This window comes from Sinohyriopsis cumingii, unplaced genomic scaffold (assembly GCF_028554795.1).
Source record: "Sinohyriopsis cumingii isolate HCF-2022 unplaced genomic scaffold, ASM2855479v2 utg002820l, whole genome shotgun sequence".
Classification (NCBI taxonomy): domain Eukaryota; kingdom Metazoa; phylum Mollusca; class Bivalvia; order Unionida; family Unionidae; genus Sinohyriopsis; species Sinohyriopsis cumingii.
The window spans coordinates 465,312-472,899 of NW_028316312.1; positions in this window are offsets into that span (position 1 = coordinate 465,312).

Consider the following 7,588-nt stretch of genomic DNA (forward strand, 5'->3'; position numbering starts at 1 on the left):
TAGGCTTAGCAGCGTGTGTATATCGATCGCTACCATTCTCTCTCTGCCTCTCTATCTCTCTCTCTCTCTCTCTCTCTCTCTCTCTCTCTCTGCAGGGAGTTTTCCTTTCCCAATAGCTGCAAGTTAATAGAGAGTAGTACGAAAGGGACTGTTTAATTTACTGGATACTTAATTGTGACACTGACTCTAACCCTGCATGACTCACTCGCGTCACGTGGGTGTTTACACCACTACCAAACCCTCAGCAAAAAAGTAACCAAAATATCAAGAGCCGAGTAAGGACCTTTTAATGGGGGTTAGAGGTGAGGACGAGTGACCGGAAACTCTTAAGGTAGTGAATGAGACAAACACTTGTTTCTCATTCTGCTTCACTGTTATAAGCATATGGAATAATGAGAACCAATCTAGAATTGGTGAACATAAAAAAGAGTATCTATGGGTTTGACTTGTCAGGATTGATCGATAATGAAAGCTAGATTTTAGTAAAAGAATCTTTCGAGACCATATTCTAATCGTAACTGAAAAAAAAATCGAGACATGGTTTTATTGATGGAATTTCAGTCCTTTCACCGACTTAAGTTTCGAACACTCATAACTGAAATCATCACTTGACTCTTTGGTGCGTTATTCAAAGCGCATGGTTCTAACACAAGTAGAAAATGCGTCAGATCATATTTTCTGTTCAGCGAAGCTGTCATGCATCATGTGTCCATGCTGATAAATATATGTTTGATCATGTACACTAAGAAATTTGCAATATCATGCTATTTGCATAGGTGTGCTACGGGGACTGAAATAGTACCTAGAGTTCTATAGAGAAAAGGAGACCTACAGTTATTTCAGATATTATGCACAATTAAGTTTACTATAATTACTAAATTATGGTTCTATTTACGGATAACAAGCATGTTTAACTCCTTTCCAATAACTCAGAGTGACTTTCAGTAGGACATTAAACACATTGTAAGATATGCCAACATTTACCATGCATAAGGAGGGGGTGACGTGCGTAGGGTGTGAGGATAGGGAGGGGCTGACGTACGTAGGGTGTACAGAATTGTCTATACCATTTGGATTGTTTCGCACATTGGTTAAGACCGATGCAAACACATTTATATAGTTTATACATTTCACCATTTATGGTGTAATTATGGTCATCCATGTTATATTTCCTAGTTATGTTTTGAAACATTCTGTTTCAGATATGGTTTCATAGGCCTCTAACATCTTGCTTAATGGCGATGACTCCTCGTGACTATATGTCCCACCATTTCCATTCCGTGCATGTTTTGGGCTCATACCGCTTACTCTACTCAGAAATTGTCATAAAGAATGTGTCGCCACAGATAAATATGCGCTTGACCATGGGCTGTCACAAATTTAATTTAATGTCTTGGGGTTTGCATATGTTTACTATGAGAAATTAATTAGTACCGTTAGTCATATAGAGCGAAACAGACATAAGGTGATTCCACATGTGCATGCAAAGTAATTGTATTATCTATGCAAAACTTTGCTTCTATTTGTGGACAACAGGCATATTAAATACCTTTAGTCTACCTAGGAGTGACTTTCAGTGGGATATCCAATACACTTTCAGATATGGCAACCGTTGCCATAAAAAGGGGAAGGGGCGGAGTGTGTAGAGTGCATAGATTTGTGTATGCCATGCGGAGTCTACTGCATAATAGTTTATATTTATGTAATCAGATATATGAAATTAATACATTCAACTATTTATAGAGTAAATTTGGTCAGCAATATGGTATATCCTAGTTGTTTTGAAACATTAATCCTTCAAATAAGGTTACTTTTGTTTCAACCACCAATTTTAATGGTGATGACCCTCGTAAATTTGAGTCCCACCAACTTCGTTCAGTGAATGTTTTGAAGCTTCATATTTTGTATTTTGATTGGCTTTCTTTAGTTTTAAATTTTCTGTTCTTTGTGATTTTCTGGTAATTTCAGTCAAGTAATTTAATTCATACACATACATTTGTTCGGCTTGATCTTTTAATCAACTGGTGCATAATATCACAAGTCTGGTATTCAATTCCAGTCTTGCAGAGAGATGAATGTTGACAGTTAAAAAAAGGGTAACACGTGATTATGTAGATATATTTTAATTTTTTCTGATTCTCTGAAATGACATTCAAGTACGCATATGCTGCTTGAAATGCTATTCTTGATACAAATGAACATGCAATAAAATTTAATATTTACTAAAGTAATAATTGACAATCAGTACTATGTGCACTGTTCTCTTATGTTTCAACTGCTATAGGTCTTTCAAGTAAATCAAGGGTGGATATTGGACTCACGGTACGGTGAAAATGATACGTAAAAATGGGAATCAGTCTAGAAATGGGTGAACATAAAATATAGTTTATACAGACTTTATTTGCCAGGATTGACTGATAATGAAAGTTAGATTTTAGTTAAATAATCGTGTGAGAGCTTATCGTAGTTGCACCTACAAGATCGAGACAGTGTTTTATTGATGGAATATGTCGTTTTACAGACGTAAGTTTCGAAGACTCAGAAATGAGCACTTGACTATTTGATGCTCTATTCAAAACATAGTTCTAATACATGTAGAAAATGACTTCGCTCATATGGTTTTATCTACAATGAAGCCCTCATTGATACTATATCTATACTGATAAATATAGATTTGATCATGAATAAGCAGAAATTTAAAGTTTTCGGATTTTCATTACCTTACTTTTTGCATAGGTTTACTTTCCGGACTGAAATAGGACCGAAAGTCCTAGAGAGAAAATACGTCAAACAGTGATTCCATGTAAATATGCAAACGTATGGATCTATTGTGGATAAAAAGCAAACTGATTACCTTTTCTATATCTCAGAGTGACCTTTAGCAGGTTATTAAACGCGCTATTAGATATGCCATCTAATTCCATGAATAGAGAGAGTGTGAGGTGTGTAGGGTGTGAAGCGTGTAGGGTGTGAAGATAAATATATGACCGGTGCAGTGCTTTGTGCATTGGTTAGTATCGATGTAATCACATTTATACAGTTTATACAATGTACTATTTATGGAGTAATTATGGTCATCAACTTGTTATGTCCTAGTTATTCTTTGAAACATCATACTTCAGTTATGATTACATATGCCTCTAAAACTGTGTTTAATGGTGAAGACTCTTCGCGACTTTATATCCCACCAATTTCATTCAGTGCGTGTTTTGTCCTCGTACTGCTTACGTCACACAGAAGCTGTCATAAAGAATGTATCTATACAGATAATTACAAACCTCATGGTCGGACGGATTTATTTTAAGATTTTTCCTAAGTTTCTGAAATGAAGCTCAAATATTCAATGTTGCCTAAAGCACTGTTGTCTTATGCATTCAACTACTATTCCTAGGTATGTCGAGTAAATCAAGAGTGCCTATTGGACTCACTGTACTAATGATATGGCAATGATGACTAGTCTAGAAATGGGTGAATCTAAAATAGAGTATATGTGGGTTTTGCTTGCTAGGATTGGTTGATATCGAGCGTTAGTTTTTAGTAAAAAGAATCTTTTCAGATGCCATTCTATTTGGAACTGAATAAATAAGCATATGGTTCAAACACCTCTAGATCCAGAGGTTCATTTGGTTCTACCCAGAAGCTGCCATTACGAATGAGTCTATACTAATAAATTGTCTTTGGTCGTATGCACTCACAAATTTAAAGTTAGTAAATTTATACCATGGTGTTTGCATAGGTTTACAATGGAAACTGAATTAATACCGTGCATATTACAGAGAAAAATAGTTCGCATATGCATGCACAATTAATTTTACCAGAAATGCAAAACTAAGGTTCTCATTGTGGATATTAAGAAAAATGAATAGCCTCTCAATGCCTCTGAGTGACTTCTAATATGATATGAAACACACATTCATATACGGCAACTGCTCTCATGAACGGTGATGGAGGATGCAGTGATTAGAGTGTGTACATTCGAACCATGCATGTTGGACAGTCCTCCCCAATGGGTACTATCTAAGCAATCAGATATATAAGGTTTATCTAATTACCAATAATACAATAATTATGGTCAGCAATGTGATTTTTCCTAGATGTGTTTTGAAACATTTTTCTCGGTAAGATCACTTAGGAAAATGTTGATGACACGTGTTACATGCTCTTAAAATAAGTAACAGAAATGAGTGAAGACAACAAGCTTTGTAAAATTTAACCAAAAATTTATTTCGCTAGAATACAAAGTGAAAAATGAGAAGAAAGAACCTACGGTATTGCGAATTAAACCCCAAAATAATCCAAGAATAAAATACATGAGTTCTAATAATACAAAGTCCTGAATAAAACTCAGTTCAAGTCCCGAAGAGATCCAAAATTGAAGGCGATGAATTGTCTGCTATGGTCAGCGAAGTGTTGATGTGTCAAAAATATCTTGTTGAATCACAGAAATATTATTCCAGGTTTGGATTCAGCATAAATTCCAATGAAGGTCTTTATCCAAGAATTATGTCAGAGCACTTTTTTATTTCCAGAGAAATTAATCACTTAAATTCGATAATCTGAAGAAAATAAAATTCAGCCGAAACTGGTCACAACATAATACAACTTAAAGTGATTGATGTTAAAGCACTAATGGTGAAATCATCAAAGTAACAAGAAAATATAGTTCTCTGTTTGACCTCAGGTCACAATTTGCATTTTCTAAAAACAACCATTACATAATGGAAAATAGCCTTCTAGAATGATCTAATGAGCCTTGTTTATTTACAACACAATAGCCTATAAAATTTACTTAGGAATCTCCGAAACCCTGACCCTGATTAACATATTTACTCCTTCTTTGTTTACATCAAAAATAATCCTGATAATAAGCTCATATATATAGAAAATAACTGAAATACATTTTTAAAAATAAAAAAAACAATCAGGTCAAGCACAAATGAACTCAATTTTTGACAAGGTCAAGTCCAGTATACAATGTTACATTACAATAACATGCAATGAAATTTAAAAAAAAAAACAGTTAAACTAACAAACAAATAATTAAATTATATATACATAACACACATCATTACTTTTTGTTTACCATGTATGGTTTTGGCTCATATAACCTTCTCTACACAGACTCTCTTTGTGTCCATACTGACGAATAGAAGTTTGGGCATGATTTCGGAAATGAAGCTCAAATTCTTAAATATTTCCCTAAACGAACCATGATATAAATTATACTTCGCTAATGTAATATTTGGCAAGGAGAACTATCCCAACAGTTTTCTTATGAAATTCAATTACTTTTCATCAGTAATGTCAAGTCAATCAAGGGCTGATATAGAACCCATGTTATCGATAATATGAATAATGGGATACAGTCTAGAAATGGGTAAACATAAGATATTTGGGTTGGCCTGCCGGGATTGGTTAATATTGAAAGATATTAGTAGCAAGGATCTTTTTAGAGTTAATCCTAGTTGTAACTGAAACAAATAAAGACAGTGGGTTTTTTGGGATGGAATTTCGGTCTTTTTACATACTTGACTTTGCAGACTCTTTTGTGCGGTTCTGAAACCACCTGGTACAAACACAGGCAAATCCTGAAAATGCAGTGGCTCATTTGGTTTTCTCTACACAATATGTCATCAAGGATTGTTTAATACTACTATACATGAGTGCGTCCTGAAAGCATTATCAACAAAAATTGACACCAGTTTACAAAAAAAAAATAATTATAAAAAGAAATAAATGAAATATGAAAATTAAACATTAAAAAATACCCCAGCTCTAGAAAGTTCTATTCGTACTTGGCCAGCATACAAATCAGACCTATACTTTTTAGACTCATTCAGTGTACGATCAGACTTGGCCATACTATAATGGTCTTGCGAACATTCAACCCTGTCTTATATCGCCACCATTAGGAACAGAGAAAGGTATCCTCTGAAGGCACAGTGGCTGCATGAAAGCGTTGCTTATTTGCAGTCGCAATCGTGTGACGTCACGACTGAATACTTCATATCTAAAAGTAGAATGTAGCGGCTGCTCCGGACAAACATTGAATAATATGGTGGCCAGCACTACTTTTCAACTTAGAGAAAATTTAAGAAATAAAGTAACTTTTAATCAATATAATAAAGCAGCAATTAATCTGATTTATCTGATTTATTGCTTTTGCAAATACTTTTTTTGCTGCCTAGCAAAATACACATATGTTGTTCTGTTATATTTGTCTATGTATCAAACGCTATTTATAAACTTACTCTTGTGATTTAATGCGTTACAAACATTGTGTACACCAAATATCATTTTTAGATCAATTGTAGACTCATTTTACATTTTTGGATTTTTTATGTTTTCTTGGAATTTCAACATTTTAAAAATTTGACTAGTTTTTCAGTTTCATTAATAAAAAATAAAAATTAAACAAGTTAGTAGTTCTATTCTACTCAGTTCAGTCAATGTTGCAATAGCATGCGTAGAAATGCTGAGTACGACTGAGGTTAATTTCTCCTAAGCATGGATCTTGACCCTCGGTGTGTCCAGAATGGACAAGAAGCGTGTGATAAAGAGGAAACGTAGAACTACAAAGAGGATGGAGGCAAGTACACAGCAGTCAGAAGAAAAGAAGCCTTTTCCAGTTACGAAATTTAATTGAATAAGCTCACAAGACATCGTCAGAGGCCAGGTTAAAGAAAACAGGAAACCAACAAATTGACGTTTGTGAAAGACGTGTTTACAATTGCGTTCTCATTATTTTTCATACATAATATAAGCAAAGAAAGTTAGATTCTAATGGTGTTTATTTGCAACTATTTCGCCTTTACTGCTTTTTTTAAATCTATCGTTGTATGGATAACAATTTTTGTTTTTCTTACGATCATTGAAACATTTTCTTCATATACACACACAAACACGCATATATACACACCTTTTTCTTTGTTTTGGATCTGTTTTCGGGGTGGGGAATGTAATTTGGCAACGATAGACAGGTTTATAATTCTATGATATCTGTTTGGTCATGAGAGGGTCTGCTTGAACATAAAATACACTCAAAAAAATCATCGAATTTTGAACATGAGCTGTAATTCTCCTGATTCGATATCTATTGCTGATGGCACGTTGTCTTTCTTGTTGTTATTGTTGTTGTTGCTTATTTCCTCGCGGGTTGTGACAAAGCGGATTGATATAGCGGTATAATTTCTTTTCATTCATTATTTGTTGCAAAGCTTCTTGGTTTCACATCTGTGACTCTGTTGGCCACATATAATCATCAGGTTCATGTCTCGTTTTCTCTTCGTTTCATGTTGCTGTAGAAAAGTCGAGTCTTCCGTCTAATGTCTGTTAATATCATTGAATGTCTTCTTGTGTCGTCTTCAAAGCATCGTACTCAAAGATATGTACTCTCAATAACATCTGAAATTGATGCGATACTAATAAAAATATGCAAAGAATCGTCTGGAACTGATCATGATATTGATTGAATAGTAGTGATACTTGTAGTAGTAGTTGTAGTAGTTGCTGGGGCAGTAGTTGTAGTGAAACCAGCAGCAAGAGCGGTAATGTCGTAATTGGTATAAGTAAAGGTTGCAGGTCAACT